The sequence below is a fragment of the Manis javanica genome, chromosome 18 (genome assembly GCF_040802235.1).
Source record: "Manis javanica isolate MJ-LG chromosome 18, MJ_LKY, whole genome shotgun sequence".
Classification (NCBI taxonomy): Eukaryota; Metazoa; Chordata; class Mammalia; order Pholidota; family Manidae; genus Manis; species Manis javanica.
The window spans coordinates 6,372,720-6,391,326 of record NC_133173.1 but is presented as its reverse complement, the minus strand read 5'-3'; the positions used below and the strand labels follow the sequence as shown (position 1 = coordinate 6,391,326).

The 18,607-nt window shown below is 36.2% G+C and overlaps 1 protein-coding gene across 1 annotated transcript in view; it reads left to right on the top strand.

Annotated features, from left to right (window-relative positions):
- The window catches only part of AGBL1 (AGBL carboxypeptidase 1), an 822,820-nt gene that overhangs the window by 688,462 nt on the left and 115,751 nt on the right, over positions 1-18,607 (top strand). The gene's annotated exons all lie outside the window — the stretch shown is intronic.

Sequence of the window (18,607 nt, the reverse complement as noted above, 5' to 3'; positions counted from 1 at the left end):
GAATTCAGATGAACTTCTGGGAAGTGGCTACAAGCTGCAGAACCTGATTTTCTAGGTTGAAGGCTCAAGGACCAGGTCCAGCCCCTAGAGGAAAGTAATACAAGAAGCACTCCTTTAAGGAATATGGGCAACTCAGAAAAGTTACCAACTTAGAACTGAAATATGGATCAGAGCAGAAACCAAGTTCCAAGAAAGGATGCCAGGTGAAGGAGTGGACACGGGGTCCTAAAGTTCCCTTGACCATAGCAGCACCTTCTGGGTCAAGCCCTGCCTCTGCCAGCAGGGAGGGATGCATCAGTTAGCTCCGGGTCACTGTTTGCTGGTCCCCTGAAATAACAAATAATAATAAGGCCTCTCGGGCAGCCTAGGGACACCATGCTTCTTAAGACTTACACTCTTCTTTTTCTTCAAACAAACCCGAACTTTTAGACCCATAGGTCCAGTAAGCGGTGGTGGGCAGGGTGGGGGGTCATGAGAGGTGAACTGAGGCCAAATGGTGATAGAAATCATCGAATGAGCTTCTTTCAAGCTTACATCCAAACTCCAGGAGGTATTCATGTGTCATAATGAGCAATCTGGAATTGGTGGCAGACAGGCGCTACTTCAGAAAACCTTTATCCTGTTTATTGGCATAAACACTGTGGGTAATAAAATCCTCTTTGTGAAGCTTGGTGTTACTGTCATCTAACCTGCCAAAGAAACCAAACATCTCTGTAAATTTTGGCCACTTGGCCTTGAACTATGAAATGCTGAGACATATTTATTAAAATGTAAACCATGAAGAATAGGCCTCTCTTTAAGAAAAATCCGTTTTGGCAGGATGGAAAATACAGGGTGGCGTTCAAAACGCAATCATAAATAAATATAGGTATACCTTGATAGAATAATATGAATATCTACAACTGTAATGCACATGTATTTCCCCAAATTTCCTCAAATTACAAAGTCATCTTACTATATTGAATATATGAGGCAGTTTTAGGGGGATGATGTATTCATGATTACTTGCAAACACAGGTGAGTGAGCCAATAATTAAAGGCGCATAGTGATTCTTTTTTAGAGAACCTGAAGTAGTGTTAAACATGAAGGGCCCCCCACCCTACTGCTCCAGCCTACATACACCCTCCCTTGCCCTCTCCCATCCCATGCCACAGAGATCGCCAGTAAGGGATTTGTGCTGGGATCCATTAGGGGACTTTTTAACACCTGAAAGTCACTTCTCTCTTTTTTCTTTCTCTCCCCTAATGCTCATATCCTCAAATACCGCTGAAAAACGGCTGGGATCAAAGTCCCAGAAGTGGCATCTTTGCTGTGTTAACTGTCATTACCCTAAATCTTGAATTTTTTTACCTTTCTAGAGCAGCTCAACTCACCCATAAGATCCTAGGCTTAAACCAGGAGTGGCATTTTAGCCAGTATCCTTTGGAAAATTGGTTGCTACAAGAATTGAGCCACCTGTTTCAAGGGAGTAACGAGGCATTAGAGGACAATGCTGATTGCTTTTTTCTGTGTTATCATGATTTTAAACTATATTTAATGGGCTATTCAAAGGAGAGATTTTGCCATCTGGGGGAGCATTCTAGAAGACCACATTGGTCGCTGTGCATATGAATGTCAAAGTCAGTTTTACACCACAAAGGAGCTGTAAAAATTGTGAAGAGGAAATGACCCAGAAATTCCAGCTAATGCAACTTCCCCCTGAAGTCTAATCTTCTCACAATGATATTTAAAAAGTAACTTCCCTGTCTGCTCTGAGGTCACATGTGGCTCTCCAAAGTTGTGAAATGAAACAGAGAGTGATTTGTTTAGCAAGCATTTCTCTTTTATTCTGTATATGGGCAGAGACCTATGTCCCACCACTCACAGAATATATGACATTGACACCGTACCAGATGCAGGGTCTTGCTTTATGATTTTTTTCATTAAACACTATGTGTCCTTTCTCAACCCTCTTGTTATTAATATTATTTTAAAATGCAAAATTACATAATATACTATTTTAAAAACACAATGCCTATATAAATATAATTTATTTTTCAGATGAACATTTAAGCTTTACCTAATTTTTAAACTTTATAGAGTGCTTCAGAATACTTCTTCAGAAATAAATGTATATTTTTATTTATTTTTGAATATATACTTGCAAAGGAGGAGCCCTTTTTCAATGTCTTTGTTCATTCCCATGTAGCTCTCTAATGCATTTCCTCTAAATATTCCTTTCAAATATATACACAATTTTTTAAAAAGCATGTTATGTGTAAGTTAGACTCAAAAGCAAATAATCTTGTTCACATCTTTTCCTGCCTCCTTAGGATGTATTCCATAATATTAATTACTTGACCAGAACATGTGACTATTTTAAAACTATTAATATATTTTAAGAGTATGCCTTCTAGAAACAATTTGATCAGTTTTCATCCTCCTTAGCTGCATTGGGGTCTGCCATTCTTACTGCACTCTGTGCAAGAATATGCCACTGTTTTTTAAAATATGCCTGTTTGATGAACAAAAAAGCTGCCTTTCTGTTTAATTTGCAGTTCATTTATTACTGATAAATGTTTTATGTGTTTCTCAGCTTTTTTTCTATTTTATGAGTGCTTTTTGATCTGTGTCCATATATCTTCTAGGTATTAGTTTTCTCTCTTTGACTTGTAAGTGTTCTTTATATAGTAATGGTATAAACTTTTGTTATGGATTCTGATTTATTTCCTTTCATTACTTTTCTTCTTATTTCTGTCTCTCTTTTTTTGCTTTTATAAACTTTGCTGACAGGAACTCTTACACATATCCTTTAGTAACTGTAGAAGAGTTTCTCTTAATCAGAATATGTCCGTTTTTCAGCTTGACTTGATATTTGCTGTTCAAGGTGTTTCTACCAATTTAAATTCACATTTCTTATCAGAATTTACTTTTATCCTGCCTTTTTATTAGTGATGTTCTGGTTGTGATAAACACTGTCTTATCATGGCTTTAATTTGCATTTCCATTATTATTTTTGAGTGGAGCTTCTTTTTATGTGCATATTGACCTTCACATTTCCTCTTCTTTGAATTGCCTACTCTCATATCTTGCCCAAATTTTATGGGGCTATTTATCTTTGCCTACTGATTTGGGGGAACTTTTAATAGAGTAGATAGATTAATATTTGTCAGTTGTATGCATGGCCACTATTATCATCCAGACTATGGCTGATCTATTTTTTATTGTGAAGTATCCATCCATCCAAAGAATAGATGTGATGTACATACAGAAGGCTTGAAATATGATACAACAAAACCCTTATGCTGAACACATACAACATCCCTGCTAATAAAAATATCACCAATGCTTTTAAAGCTTTCTAAATGCCCTTTTCTCTTTCCTGTGTTAACCATGCCTTGGAATTTTTTTAAGTCAACTTTATTGAGAATTTGTTACATACAGCAAAATATACACATGTTAAGAGTATTATTTAATATCATTTGACAAGTATATATGCCTATGATCAAGATACAGAGCATGTTTATTACCCCCACAATGTTTCTATGTGCTCTTTTTAATTAATAGTCCCTCTTCTAATCCAATCCCCCAAAAAGCCAATATAAGCTGTATTATAGATTAGTCTTGAGTGTTCAAGAATTTCATGTAAATAAGATCTTACATTATGTGCACGTACTTCTTGTCTCTGCCTTCTTTTTCAAAGCATGGTGTTTTTGAGATGTATTCGTGTTGTTGCTTATATAAGTAGGTAGCTCCCCTTTAATTCTGAGTAGTATCCCATTGTATACTACAAGTTGCATACCCACTCTGCTGTTGATGAACAGCGGAATTGTTTCTATTATTTTTAGCTATTATTAATATCGCTACAATAAATATTTATGTACAAGTATGTGCATGACTTTAAAAAATTGTGGCTACTGATTTTAATTTGCATTCCGTTAGGACTAATGCTTTTGAGCATCTTATACTTATTGGACATTCATGTATCTTCTTTGTAGTGTGTCTATTGACATATTTTCTTTTTTTTTTAAAAAAAAGCTTAGGTTGTCTCTTTTATTACTGAGTTAAATTTGTCCTTTATATATTCTGGATTCAGGCGTTTTGTGTACATACATATATGAAATATTTTTTACCTGTCAGCGGCATACCTTTTCATTTTCTTAATGATGTCACTTTTGTCAAATTTATTGAAATATAATTTATATGCAATAAACAGCATGCATTTAAAGTGCACATGTGATGAGTTTGACAGATACATACACATGTCAAACCACCACAATAAATATACAAAACACTTCCGAAGCATCCTGCAGCTTTCTCTTTCCTTTTGCAGTCCGCCCTCCCCTCCATTCCTGGCTGGTCGCCAGACAACCGCTGATCTTCCTTCTGTCAAAACAGATTATTTTGCATTTTCTAGATTTTATATAAATGGAAACATACACTTTTTATATCTGACTTCTTTCACTCAGCATAATGATTAATCTGTGGAAATTCATCCAGTTGTTATATGTTTTCGTAGTTTACCATTTTTATTATGAAATTTTTATTTTTATTGCACAGATATGCTGCATTGTGTTTACCCATTCTCTTGTTGGACATTTGGATTGCATATGTGTTTTGTTTATTGTGATAAAGCCATTAGGAACATTCATGTACAAGTCTTTGCGTGGGCATCTATTTTCATTCCTCTTGGGTAAATATCTAGGAGTGGAATGGCTAGTTCATATGGCACATTAAGTTTCACTTAGAAACTTCCTAATGATTTTCTAATAGCTGCATCATTTTATATTCCTACCAGCAATGTATGTATGAGAATTTAAGTTGCTCTATATCTCATTAACAATTGGCAGTATCAGCCTTTTAAATTTTAGAATGCTGATGTGTATGCTGTGACATCATATCATGGTTTTAATTTGCTTTCCCCTGATGACTAACATTGCTAAGCATCTTTTCATATACGTATTTGCCACCTCTAAAACGTCTTTGGTGATATATCTTTTCAAGATTTTTGCCAACTTGTATTCTCATTTGGGTTCGTAAAATTTTTTCTGTTTATTTTGGATACAATTATTTATCAGACATACGTTTTAGTAATATTTTCTCTTCTTCTGTGGCTTACCTTTTAGCTTTCCTAGTGCTGTCTTTCAAAGAGGAAAAGTTTTTAATTTAAATGAAGTTTAATTTAACTTTTTATTTTATGGGCAGTGCCTTTAGTGTTGTATCTAGGTTGGAAACATTTCCTTCTATGTTTATATCTGGAAGGTTTGTAGTTTCAGCTTTTACATTCAGTCCTATGTTTCATTGTGAGTTCATTTTTTTATGTGATGTGAGGTAAATGTTGAGGTTCGATTTTCCCCATATGGATAACAATTGTTTCAGCACCATTTGCTTAAAAACAGAAACAAAAATAAACCTTGCATTTCTTCTCTTACCCAAGTACATTTTATGAAAATCAGTTGACCATATTATGCTTAGATCTATGTATGGATTCATCATTCTGTTCCATTGATATATCTATACTTTGGCTAATACCATGCTTCCTTGATTACTTTATGATAAATTTTGAAACCAGAAACTGTTAGTACTCAAAAAAAAATTCTTTTTCAAAACAAATTGGCTACCATGTGGCCTTTGTATTTATATACAATTTAGAATCAGCTTGTCCATTTCTACAAAAACAAAACAAAACAAAATATCTGCTGGGATTTAGACTGAGGTTGTGTTGAATCTATAGACCAACTTGGGAGAAAAGTTATCTTAATCATTCTGAGTCTTCCAATCCATGAACATTGCATATCTCTCAATTTATTTGTATTTTATGTAATTTCTTTCAGCAATGCTTGATAATTCCTACTGTGCAAGTCCTGCACCTATTTTGTTAAATTCTTCCTTAAATGTTTTATATTTTGTGGATGCCATTGTCACTAATATTACTTACATTATATTTACAATTATTGTTGCTAGTATGCAATTAATTTCTGTATACTGATTTTGTTATAAATTAGTTATAGTTGTTTTTTGTAGGTTTCTTAGAATTTTTTATGTTCATGGTTTTATTATCTGCAAATAACAGTTTAACATCTTGCAGTTTTTATGCTTTTTAAACTTTTTGCTTGACTTATTACACTGGTCAAGTCCTCCCTATACACAGCTAAAAAGAAGTAGTGGGATTTGGTTGATTTTTTCACAGTTGCTTTGTATCAGGTTGAGGAAGTTTCCCTTCTGTGTCTTGCTTCTTTACAGTTTTCATTATGAATGGGTGCTGAAATGATCAAATGCTTTCTCTGCATCTGTTAATATGATCATAATTTGCTCTCCTTTCTTCTGTACATATGGTAAGATACCTTCCTGCCAATGATAAGCACTCTTTTAACTTCTTATTTTTATCATACATTATGTATGTTTCCATAAATAATATATTATAAGCATGTGTATGTTTGTGACTATATTATTGGTATCATGCTATAAATAGTCTATTGAAATTTGTTTTGCCACTCAATATATATATATTTTTTTATTAATGGATCATTGATATAAACTCTTATGAAAGTTTTACATGAAAAACAATGTGGTTACTACATTCATCCATATTATCAAGGTCCACCCCCCACACACCCCATTGTAGTCACTGTCCATCAGTGTAGTAAGATGCCACAGAGTCACTACTTGTCTTCTCTGTGCTACACTGTCTTCCCTATGATCCCCCCCACACCATGTGTACTAAACATAATACCCCTCAATCCCCTTGTCCCTCTCTCCCCACCCACCCTCCCCCACTCCTCCCCTTTGGTAACCTCTAGTCCCTTCTTGGAGTCTCTGTGTCTGCTGTTATTTTGTTCCTTCAGTTTTGCTTCATTGTTATACTCCACAAATGAGGGAAATCATTTGGTATTTGTCTTTCTCTGCCTGACTTATTTCACTGAGCAAAATACCTTCTAGCTCCATCCATATTGTTACAAATGGTAGGATTTCTTTCTTTCTTATGGCTGAATAGTATTCCATTGTGTATATGTACCACATCTTCTTTATCCATTCACCTACTGATGGACACTTAGGTTGCTTCCATATCTTGGCTATTGTAAATAGTGCTGCGATAAACATAGGGGTGCATCTGTCTTTTTGAATCTGGAATTTTGTTTTCTTTGGGTAAATTCCTAGGAGTGGAATTCCTGGGTCAAACGGTATTTCTATTTTGAGTTTTTTGAGGAACTTCCATATTGCTTTCCACAACGGTTGAACTAGTTTACATTCCCACCAGCAGTGTGGGAGGGTTCCCCTTTCTCTGCATCCTCACCAGCATTTGTTGTTCCTATTCTTTTTTATGTTGGCCATCCTAACTGGTGTGAGGTGGTATCTCATTTTGGTTTTAATTTGCATTTTCCCGATAATTAGCGATGTGGAGCATCTTTTCATGTGCCTATTGGCCATCTGAATTTCAGACACACTATATATTTTTAAGATCCATCTACATTTATGTGTGAAACTACCCTTTATTTGTTTTCACTGATCTCTACCATTTGCTTATATAAACATTACATATTTATATGATCCAATTTCCTGTCCAAACACATTTGGTTTAGTTACCACTTTTGTTAATGTAAACTTTTTCACTGTGAACATTCTTATGTGTATCTCTTGGTGCATACGTGGAAGAGATTTCTGATTATGTATTCCCAGTAATGGAACTGCTAGGTAAAGTGGATTGCACATGTCTAAACTGGGAATGGGGGAGGAGAGGTGAAATAGATGGGAAGCCCAACAACAACAAAGATCCCTTCCAGCTTAGAAAACAATGCCAACTTCTTTTCCAAAGGGGTTGCATCCATTTATATTCACAGAAATGAATAAGATGACCTTGTGTTCCATATGCATAAAATCTCTTAGTATTATCTGCATTTTTAAATTTGTTTTCAATGTGGTGCATGCAAACTCCTCCCCTGTACATCCATTTGTTAGTAAACAAATACCAGCATTCCCTTAGTGAATGTTTTGCTTATTCTTGATTCTTGTCTCTCTATGAATACCTACTCATGTCTGTTTGATGTAGGCTGCAATGACATTAAATTTTATAGATTAATTTGAAGAGAATTATGTTGTTATAGTATTGAGCAAACCTATTAAAAACCATTTACTTTTTCCTTTCTTAATGCCATTAGATAAAGATTTATCATTTTATCCTTGTATCTCTGTTGGTAGATTTATCCCAAAGTCATCAAGTTTTTAAATATTTTGACAATGCAAATAATATATGCAAATATACTTTTTGTATTGTTGGTGTATAAGAATTCACTTTATTTTTTATTTTGGTCTTATGTCCAGAAACCTAGCTATAATTTTTAAATTATTAATTTTAGTAAATTAACTATGGAGTTCCATGCTTCTTTTATGAAGATATTAATATTTGCCTTTATGACCAGTGTTATTTGCTTTATTTTTTTCTTACTATGCTTAAGTTATATTCCAATAATATATTGGAATATATATATATTCCAATAAAATATTGAATAGAAGTGGTGATTGTCAACATGACTTTTTTGTTTTATATTTTAAAAGCAGTGCTTCTAAGCATTTACTGTAAAGTCTGATGGGTTTTGGAGAGGTTTCTTTATTAGGATAAGAAAGCTTCCTTTGAGTCTAAGTTTGAAGAGAGCTTTACTATTATTATTATAAATAGTGTTGAATTTTATCAGATTTTTTTTCTATTTATTGAAGAGATCATCAGGATTTTCCCTTTAACCTGCTAATTGGGATCCTATTAAAATTTAAAACTATTAAAAGCTTTCTAAAATTAAACCTATGTTGAATTTGCTTCTCTGCATAACAAATGTTCATTAAGTGTCTACTTTGTGCCAGGTATTTTGCTAGGTCTCAGGATGATGAAAAAGCCTTTCTTATATATTAAACACATACACACACAAGCAAATAAATATATATTGTACTATATGACAATAAGTGTTTTAAATACAAATAGAACAAGATAGAGATTGTAGCATATGTACTTTTCTCAGTCCACTCAGGCTGGTATAGTAAAATGCCAGACTGGTAGTTTAAGAGCAATAGAAATTTAATTCTCTCCGTTTTGAAGGCTGGATGTCTAAGCCCAGGGTACCACAGTGGTCTCATTCTGGTGGACACCTTCTTCCTGGTTCCTAGAGGACTGCTTGCTCTATCCTCAGGTGGTAGAAGCAGCTAAGGAGCTCTGTGGGGTCCCTTTTAGACTGGTTCCTTCTTCTGCATGAGGGCCCCACCCTCATAACTTCAGCATCTCCCAAAGGCCCCAACTCCAGGATTTCAATATATGAATTTGGGGAGGGGGAACACAAACATTCAGAGCACAGCATTCCACCCTGGGCCCATTTTGAAGATGGTTTCAGAATGTCCTATCTAATAAAAATGGCATTTTAACAGAGACTAGAAGAAAGTAAGAAAATGAACTATGCAGATGTATGCAGGAAGAGCTTCACAGGCAAAATAAGTAACTGCAGCAGAGCCACAGAGAGCAGGTTGGTCCATGTGAGTGGGTGCAGCAAGCAACAGTGTGAGCCATAGTCGATCAAGTCCAAGAGACAGCAACACCTTAGATGATATAGGTTCTAAATAATCAGATGCTTCATTATAGGGTTTGACCCCAGTCAGAACTTGCGCTTTTTGTGCTGAGGCAGATAGAACACTAGAGACCTTGAGCATGACTTGTTTTTTAATAAGATGCTCTAGCTCCTTTGTGGAAGACAGAGAGACTACAAGAGGTCAAAGATACAGGCATGCAGGGAGTTAGAGGGCTGATGCAATATTCCAGATGAGAGAGGGTAGTGGCTTAGGTGAGTCAGAGAAGTTTAGATTCCGTACATGTACTGAATGTCCATAATGAGAGCAAATACTTCTGTAACACTATTTGTCACTCTTCTAAGGGGTGATTAAATGTGTACTCATTTCATTCATTCATAACAACCTCAGAAGGTAAACATTATTATTACTTTCATTTCATATTAAGAACCCAAGGTACAGAGAGGTGAAATACTTACACATGTTTAAAAATGGTCAAGGGATGGATTGTAAGCCCAGATCAACAAACAAGGACTGCCTTTAAAGATGTCACCAAAAAGGTGTTCAAGGCTCCCAGGTGCAAGGGCAGGGAGGTTCCTAAATGAATGGGGGCTCAGAAGGGGGAGGATTGCCTGACACCCCACTGGGCTTTAATTGTCTATGATTCTAGGATGTGTTGCTTTGTACAGAAATCTCCACTGTTGGGAAGGGTATAGGAGGATTCCCCTATTGAAGCTAGTGGAAGACAAATAGGGTTATATAATTTATTCTTTTGTTATTGTTACTATTAGATTTTAAAGGGGTAGTTTCCCTGAGTCTGAGAACCACAGAGAATTTTATAACAGACGAAAGGACAAAGAAGTCGAGGGCCTGGGATGGTTGCTATATTCTCTGACCCTGCCTCTACAGAGCAACCATTCCTTAATACTCAAAGCTAAATCTGAATTTTCTTGGCTGAGTGGTAAAAAAGTCTTTTTCTTCTTCTTCTTCCTCTTTTTATTTTTTAAATAAAGCTCTGTGCATTATTAGTATGATGGCACAGAAGACCAAGTTATTATTCCTTGCAGAAAGCTGTCAGTCATATGCCTCTGAAAATCCCTCAGCAGTCTCGCTGCTTACACACGTGTGGTCATTTCCATCATCTCCGCAACAGTGAAATCCTCCAGACCACTTGGGTACTTTTTGTTTGTCTTAGATTTATCTTCAGTTAGTTTTAAAAAAATTGGTTTTCAAAATGCTTAGAAAACCAGAGTTTAGGAGAAAACAAAAAAAGACCCAGGAAGTACAGAAGAAAATATTGCATGTATATGAAATGTACATGTGTATAAAAATATTGCATGTACATACACAAACATGTACGTTTGCACATATATAAATATTACTATAGTGTATGTAGTTAAATACATACTATATGTGATCACATGTGTGTTTACATATGCATACATTTATGTTATATATTTGTGTTATATGATTATGAATTTATAATGCATATAATTATATATAATGCATAAAATATATAATGTATCTATAATAGATTATATGTAATCTATCACATGATGCAATATATAATGTATATGAAGGTCGAGGATGTTTCAAATTGCTGAAGAGTGTGTGTTAGCCACATCTATGAATTTTGTTATGTAATTACAATTTGTGGGACTTGGAGCAATCACTCAGGCATTAGTGCTTCAGATTAACAAATTCATAAATATTTATGGAATACTGTGATAGGTAGGGAATTCTGTTAGTTACTGTAGGGGGTAAATAGTGTTATAATAAATGGCCCCTGATTTGTCGTTTACAGTAAGGTTAGCAAGATAAGACACATACAATGTAGGACATATTCCATCAGAATGATATAGGTAATACGACATCATTTCAGAAGAAGGAAAAATGAGTCCTGACTGAGATACCAGGGAAAACTTTGAGGAGGAATAAATATTTGAATTTGAATATGAATCGTGTATGTGCTTTATATAAATGTAGCAGGATGAGGGTGCATGCCTGTTTAGATCTGCACCAACTTGCTGCCTGTAGTTCACGACTTTACCTACTTACAGTTTCCCGGTATTCTGATCAAAGCAATCCCTTAATAATCGTCAAGAACAACCAGAATCCCGATCTCCTCTTTACTTGCTCTAAGAACTTGGAATCAAGTCTGAACTGAAAAAATCTAATTAGCTGGATATAGGCTCAAGGCCATCAATTGTTTTTCTCTGTATCTTCTCTATACCAGTACATATTAGATACTCAGCAAATGTGTGGTTAATGCAAGAACAGATTCCCATTTAACTCAAAATCTTTTGAATTCCACCCCCACCGTCCAATCCAGCAAACCACACAGTTTGACCTATTGTGGTGAACCCAGAACTGTATATAGTATTAGATTAGTTTCCCAGTGACCAGCAACCTGCTAGAATGAGAGTCCATTGCTCAAGTCCAGCCTATTGGACAGATGTTGGTGCTACACTTAGCTGCAGTGTTGTCTCCTTTATTTAGAGTGTCCTGGCCAGATCACCATGGGGACACGAGTGATGTCTGCCTGAATTTTATGTAACACTTCACTATCATCCCTAATGCTAAGTCTGTCATCAGTGACAGCGTGAACCATGCCTAAACTGTTACACACTGGACAATGGCTATTTGACATGCATTTCAGGACTTTTGCTCCTGGCTTAGTTTTTCAAGTCTGTTATTATAAGTCAGAGTTTATCATCAGTTAAGCTTATCACATCAGCTTTACTCTTTTAACAAACTCTATAATGATCATGTGGGGCTGATGGCATCCCTCCCAGATTTCAAGTCCTGCTATCCATTATTTATTTGTTTATTCATTTGTTCACATGTCACATTTTTTATTGAAGCATATACATACAGGGAAGTTCACATATGGTAGGGATGTCATCTGATTAGTTTTTAGAGAGAGTTTACTTGTATAACCAGCTCCCACATCAAGAAGTAGATACTTGGCAGATATTTCAGACTCACCTTTGGTGCCTTTTCCTTTTCCAGGGCATCTACTATCTAGATCCTCAATACCATACTCGTTTTGCCTATTTTGTGCTTTATTTAAGCACGTTTTTACAACAGATAGTTTGGTGTCTCACTTCTTTCATTTATCCATATGGTTGGGTTTCACCCATGTTGTTGCTTACATTTGTACTTTATTTTATTTGTTTTCATTCCTGTAAATACTATCAGCAAGTGACCATTACCCAATTTATCTGTACTCTGTGTTGTTGCTGGGCATTTGGACAGTCTCAATTTTGGATTATTATGAATCGGACCACTATAAACTCATGTCTTTCTGTGAACATATATATGCATTTCGGTCAGACATAGACCTAGAAGTAGCATTGTTGGTTTTTATTACTTTTATTATTAGATATTTGCTGTCATTTCAGTAGGTTTTGGAATAGAAAATAAAAATACATGGGTTCAGTCTGCCATCTTTTCCTTGAAAGCCTAATGAATGATTTTGACTAATAAAAATCATTTACAATACAATGCTAATGATATGGTTCACTTTTCTTAATTTTACATGACCCAGAGTGGAGATTTTGAGTTAAATGCTGTAAGAACACACCAAACTCGTAAACAAGGAATATTGTCTTTTATTCCCTCTCAATATTTCAATGACCAGTTAGCTTTCAACATTATTTAAGAAGGTCATGTGCAGAAAGTATCCATCAACTTGTTCTTCTAAAATCTTGATCTTATCATCTCTATAAATCTATAGTTGAAAACAAAAATAAAAAGGGAGAAAAAGACTCCATAGCCTATTATTTTCTTGCTTGCTGCTTTGATTCATATTTGTTCAATTATGCATCTTTGAATGAACCTAGTCCCTCATCCACTAACCTTCTTCTGACCTTAAATGATTGTGTATATGGTCTAATCATATTTCTTGGTCCCATGGCACTCCAGGGTCTAACTGTGCATGCCTGTCTCTCATTTCCATACATTGTAGCTCTGAAAGAACCAAGCAGTGGTCAACTCCCTTAATTAGAGTCACTGGGTCCCTGTGGTCCCCTAGCAGTGCCCTCTCTTCCCTGTATTGTCTCAGTTTTGTGGCTTTTTCCCCATCTCTCTCCCTGAAGTATCCTCTCCTTCAATTTCCCCTTCCCCTAAGGAGCCTGCTTCAACATTTGCTCGTGTATCAAAATAATTGGAGGCGAAGTTAATTCACAGCTTCAGTTTATCCAGCTCCTTTGCAATTGTTGTAAATTTTTTTCCTCTTTCAGACTCTGGACTTTGGCAACTAGCAAAGGCTTTGGAAACAGAAAGCACACAGTGGATATTGATTGATCAGTTGACAGACCGTCTCTTTTAGGCCTGGAGTCTATGATTTTATGATTGCTTGATTTACTGGGTTTTCCTTTCTCTCCTGGTTTCCAACTGATTATTAAATTACACAGAGCGCTATTAAGCAGGCTTGTAAAGCCCACACTCTTAATATCTCTGCTCCTTTTGTAGAAGAAGCTTAATAGAAAACTAATATAAACCCCTGTACTGTATGTTCTTTAATGACAGGGAAACATTTCATTTCTCTCTATATACTAAATACCCAAAATATTGGCCAAGACATAGTAGAAGTTAATATAGATTTTTATTATAATTTAGGGGAAATTGTGGGAAGTGGGTCAGGCAGCCTCTAAGATGGCCCCTAATGATCTCCACCTCCAGATATTCATGCTCTGTGTAATCCCCTCCTCTTGAGGACAGGCCAGCCTACTGACTTGCTTTTAAATAGCAAAGGTGATGGGACGGATGCCATCTTCGCGACTGGTTACCAAAGACGGTAAGTTCCATATTGCTAGCAGATCCTCATGATTGCCCGCCTCTCATGCTACCTGTGACAAAGCACATTGCCCTCGTGAGGAGACTGTGAGGGCAGTCTCTCTCTTACAGCCATCGAGAACTGAAGCCGTTAGTCCAGTAGGCATTGGAGGGCTGAATTCTGCCAACAATCACACCAGGCTGGGGATGGATTCTTCCCCTATTGTTCCTCCAGATAAAATTCTAAAACCTTAACTGAGCCTCTTAGAGAGCCTGAAATAGACGGCCCACTTAAGCCATACCCCAACACTGATCCACAGAAACTGTGAGACAATAAATGTGCATTGTTTTAAGTCACTAAGTTTGCATAATTTGTTATGTGCAAGAGGTAATTAATCCAGGGAGGTCACATTTGTGGAATGTCAACTCCATTCGGGACATTGGAAGAGAGCTGTCTGATGCGCAGACCCACATTTGACCTTAACCACCAGCAAAGTGTGGCTTCGGTCGGTACATTGGCATGACTCTAAATTGCAAAGATATGGGAAAAACAGCTCAGAGAAATTAACCCAACCTGGCCAAGATTCCCAAACCCAGATTAGATTCTGTGAAGAAGGGGAAGAGGATTAAAGGAAAGGGCCAGATGTGAGTCCTGGTTTCATGTGTCAGGAACAAGACAGGGGATTTAGCTGCAGGTAGAATGGCCATCAGTGACCCCACAATATAGGAAGAAATGAAACGATGTCAGGGAGGAAGAAGCCATGATCTATATAAATGACACTGTAGGGAAGGTAGAAAATTAGTTTAAACTCTCTAGTATTGGGTAAGCATTGGTTGACAGATGAGGTTACAAAAAGGATTCAAAAGAGAACCATGGAGGTGATGCCCATTAAAAAAAAAAAAAGCTAGTGTAGGAAATGTTTTTGTTAGTTAGTTATTTGAAATGTGTAGCAAATATTTTCAGGAAAGCAATGTTTTACATTGCTACTGGATTCTTAGGCTAGCTAGAAATATATAACAATAATGCAGCTGAAATACTATGTATTTGTATTGAAAATAATAGAACACCAGACTCTAGAAATGATACATATTAGACAATACCAGCAAAATGAACCCCAATAAGATAGAAAAATACACTGCTTAACTAAATTATTTCCTCCAGAAAATCAGTTTTCATGGAAACTTTGTGGGGATTCTGGACTTTTGTAAAAGCTTTGAGAATTGATACCACTAACTCTATTGTTATTTCTAATTTCTTTACAAAACGACACACTTTTTCTTGATACAAGTATATTGCTAGCACTGTTCTTTTTCATAATAGGCATTAATAGGGACACAGAGAGGGTAAGGTGGTTTTGTTTGGAGACAACTAGATAATAATTTGAAAAAGGGAGCACAAATAATAAAGGAACTAAGAAAGTAACTGTGTTTTAAAAAGAAAAAGAAAACCGTAAAATGCTTGCTGGTTAAACAATCAGCTCAGTCAGAGAGATAAGCAAACCCCTCGCGGGAGCAACAAGGAATGCTGACTCCGCAAATTACTTGTGTAGGCTTGTTCCAGGGCCTCAGATTTCTCACTTTAAAATTCAGATTATCATGTTTGTTTCTATATTAAATGACCTCATGTAGATGATAATTCCATGCCTGCCATGTGTCAGACTCTGAATGATGTTTGTTGAATCTGAAACTCAACCTGTGTTACCTACATGAGAGGAAAGAGTGGAAGTCATAGAGAAGAAAATTGAGATTATCACCTTCCCATGATAGGTTTCCTTGGTGAAGGAAGGAGAGCTGGGAAGGGAGAAAGAAAAGGTCAAACAGAAGCAAAGCCTAGAAAATGTTGCTGAGCTAGCTAGATGCCTACCAAACCCATTTCCTCTTCCTGTAAAGTGCAGATTAACTATGTAGTCTGACCCCTCGCGTGTAAGAGAGACCATGCGAGCAGGCCTTGCCAGTGGGTAGTGAGTGGAAGTAATTCGTTGCTTTAAGTATCAGAAATTATGCAAAAACGTGCCTTCCTTGTGTGCTCCCTCCCTCCCATCTGTTGGCAGGATTATGGCAAGGAAATCCTGAACTGGGTTTTGAAAAAGAGCCCTTACATAGTATGAATCCCTGAATGGTTGCATGGAGCACAGGTCCATTCCCTACTGTTTCTATCAGACTGAAAATGAATGAAAAATAAGTCTTGAATGTGTTAATCTACTGAGAACGTGAAATTGTAACTACCGCTGGCATTATTCACAAATAGAGCATAAATGAGAGAAAAAGGGGGGCAGCATGGAACCAACCACTGAATTTATGTATTTTTTTTGAAAATGAAAATCTATATTTACAGGACAAATTAATTGGTAATAACTTCATGTCAGAGAAATACTCCCTCTGGATCCCTGTCAGTGGTCAGCTTTTCTTGTCCATCTAAAAGTATTGTTTTTACACATAATTTTGTGTGGATAGCCACTAGATTTGAGAGGGGTGCCAGCATGCTACTCAAACTGACTGTACTATCATGGACTTCAAAAGGAGGTGAGACACCCCTCCATTTGAGAGGAGTTCATTTTCTACCCTACAAAGTACAAGGCCATATTTCTTGAGATATTTGCTTAGGAGCTCAGAATTTAAACTTGCAACATTGGCTCCGTTTAAGGTAATAAAAGTTGCTTTGGTTGGAGGTACAATATTCAGAAAACCCATTGTGTATATTTTTCCAATTAATTGGACTTTAATTACTTTGCAGAAAATCTATAAAAGAGTCATCAAAGTTTTCAAAATGAGAACAAGCTGGTACATATTCCATTTACTTTCCATAGAGCTATCTCACCAGGAAACTTTGTTAGAAAAACAATGGCCAATTTAATTTTGTTCTGTTGAGGTTTATAAAGACCCAGTAGAGGCCACTATCTCTAATTTTTAATAGAGATAGCTCTAGAAATATAAATGCTGAGAGGGAGAACAGGCCTCAAGAATGTTGTTTTAAATCAAGGTGACCCTTTTATGTTAGTTTTACAGTGCTTTTGTGTGTGTGTGCATATATATATATATATATATATATATGTATATCACAATATATATTTGTATGACTGCATCAGTATTCAGCCCAAGTAAAGTAGAAAAATCTAACAAGATTGTAGTAGCATAAAACTAATTTCTTGATTTTTCTCATTTCCATATCAACTATTTTTCTAGGGTGTTTTCTTCCCATTGGAGTGGGGGGGGGTGTATAAAAATAAATATACAAAAAAAAAGCTTAATAAAATGTATTTAATCTCAGTTACTGACTATGTCTTCAGTAGATTAGAGGGTAGAGATACAAACTGAGTAATACCTAATAGCAGCTTGGAGGAAATTGTTTACAATCAGCAGTGAGAAGGGATTGGGTACCAATGACACATCAAGGAAGGGTAGGGGGTGGGAAACGAGAGAAGCAGTGTTGAAAGCAAGCTGGGGCTGAATCCTGCCATTTCCCCTCTTTCAATACTGATGTTATAACAGAGAGGAACCTCTTGTAAATCCCATCCTAAATATGTCCAGTCAATGAAAATAATAATCTTTGACATTTAGAACAGGAGAGCAGACCAGATGGGGAAGTAGAAACTAAATAAAAAGTGAAACCTGAAATTAAAACCATGTCAAAATCCATCAGTTCAGTATGGCTGAAATACATTCTTACCTGGGAAAAAGCTGATCGCTTTGGAGGGCGTCTCAAATCTCTTTCCGGCCCTGAACGTTGATGCTGTAAGATTCTGAGTTGGGAGATAATTGGCACAATATTTTGCCTTTGATTTGGGATTTCTTATCTTCAACGCTAGTCCTGTATGTTGTTGCTACTATGTTTATTTTCTGACCAGGGTCACTTTCACTTACTTCATGAGTTGGGTCCATTCCTGTAGCCTGAATTAGTTTAATGTTTCTGGCAATGAATCTCCAAGTAACTGCAATGGCTTCACTTTGTGGTATGTGTCCTAGGGCACTCTTAGAAATCAAATGTTACTTCTCAACAGTTATTTGCTTCCTTCATCCCCATTTTATTAAATAATCATTTTTTTTAAATCTTTCAAATTTAAATATGCATGCTCTGTTATCTGAAAGGTCTGGCAAGACGGAGAGGCTAGATGAAATCAAGCTAATCCAAAGAGCTTTCTTTGCTCTTTCTCAACGGGCCTTCCATGGACATGGAGTCCAAACTAAGTCTCGGGCTTTATGGGGTTTGTTGCTCTGTGCCCATTGGGATCCTGCTCTATTTGCAACAGCTGAAGCAGAAACTGCTGCTGTTAAGAGGTGGCTTGAATCTTTTAAAAATGTTGAAAA